This window comes from Myotis lucifugus, unplaced genomic scaffold (assembly GCF_000147115.1).
Source record: "Myotis lucifugus unplaced genomic scaffold, Myoluc2.0 scaffold_4, whole genome shotgun sequence".
In the NCBI taxonomy this organism is placed as follows: Eukaryota; Metazoa; Chordata; class Mammalia; order Chiroptera; family Vespertilionidae; genus Myotis; species Myotis lucifugus.
The window spans coordinates 5,203,566-5,205,452 of NW_005871052.1; positions in this window are offsets into that span (position 1 = coordinate 5,203,566).

Below are 1,887 nucleotides of genomic sequence, written 5' to 3' on the forward strand. Positions count from 1 at the left end.
TCTTTTTTTCTTTTTCTTTTTTTTTAATTAAATCTTTATTGTTCAGATTACATTTGTTCCTCCTTTTTTTCCCCCCATAACTCCCCTCCTCCCAGTTCCCGCCCCACCCTCCGCCCTCACTCCCCATCCACTGTCCTCATCCATAGGTGCACGATTTTTGTCCAGTCTCTTCCCGCATCTCCCATTCCCCTCTCCCCCCCAAGAATAGTCAGTCCATTCCCTTTCTATGTCCCTGACTCACTATAATCACCAGTTCATTCTGTACATCAGGTTATTTATTCACTTGATTCTTAGATTCACTTGTTGACAGATGCATGTTTGTTGTTCACAATTTGTATCTTTACCTTTTTCTTCTTCCTCTTCTTAAAGGATACCTTTCAGCATTTCGTATAATACTGGTTTAGTGGTGATGAACTCCTTTAGCTTTTCCTTATCTGTGAAGCTCTTTATCTGACCTTCAATTCTGAATGATAGCTTTGCTGGATAAAGTACTCTTGGTTGTAGGTTCTTGGTATTCATCACTTTGAATATTTCTTGCCACTCCCTTCTGGCCTGCAAAGTTTCTGTTGAGAAATCAGCTGACAGTCGTATGGGTATTCCCTTGTAGGTAATTGAGTTTCTTTCTCTTGCTGCTTTTAAGATTCTCTCTTTGTCTTTTGCTCTTGGCATTTTAATTATGATGTACCTTGGTGTGGTCCTCTTTGGATTCCTTTTGTTGGGGTTCTCTGCGCTTCTTGGGCCTGTAAGTCCATTTCTTTCACCAGGTGGGGGAAGATTTCTGCCATTATTTCTTCAAATAGGTTTTAAATATCTTGCTGTCTCTCATCTTCTGGCACCCCCTATAATTCTGATGTTTGTACGCTTGAAGCTGTCCCAGAGGCTCCTTACACTATCTTCGTATTTTCAGATTCTTTTTTCATTTTGCTTTTCCGGTTGGGTGTTTTTTGCTTCTTCGCATTTCAAATCTTTGACTTGATTCTTGCGCTCGTCTGGTCTGCTATTGGGTGTCTGTATAATATTCTTTATTTCAGTCAGTGTATGCTTAATTTCTAGTTGGTTCTTTATCACAGCATCGAGGGTCTCATTAGATTTCGTGAGGCTCTCATCAAGTTTATTGGCAGCTTCTAGCACATTATTGCAAGCCCTCAAAATTGTGGTTTTTAGCTCTATATCCTCCATTTCTGTCATGTTTTTTTGTCTCCGCATTTTTTATGCTTTCTTGGTGCACCCCCTTGTGGTCTTTGTGTGCAGTCTTCTTGTAGTTAAGCCTTGATTGTTGTTGGCAATACAGGGGTGAATTGACCTCCAGGCTAACTGGCTATGAGAGTCAGCTGTGTCTGCAGTGGGAGAGCTTCTGTGCTGAATCTCTAGGGCGGTGCTAATCTAGCCTTGGCCTGAGGCTATTTGGCAAATGACTTGTGCAGGGCTTGAGCGGGGCGGGTCCCAGGGGATCCACTGGGCGGGTGGAGCGAGCAGTTATGGCTGCTCTTAGTTCAGTCCTCAGCGCCTCTGCAACCGCTGCAGACCTCGGAGAGAAAGCTGCCTTCCCGCTCCTCCCGTTTGAGTGTAGGTCCCTAGAGACTTGCTCGGATCTGGAGCTCAGAGTCTGAAACTCCCTCCCGATTGAAAACAACAACCACGCCCTCCACCGCCGGCCCCCTCCACATGCACTCTGAACCTTAGTATTTCACTTCAGCACTGTGCATCCTCTGAGACTCGTATGGTTTCCTCTTTCCTCCTAGTTGTAGAACTTCCACTCAGCCAGCCTTCCTGTGGTTCTAGATGATGTCCGTTCCGTCTTTTAGTTGTATTTTTGAAGTGGTGTTCGAGGCAGCAAACTCCAGCGTTAACCTATGCCGCCATCTTGGTTCCCCTTTTTGTGTGTTG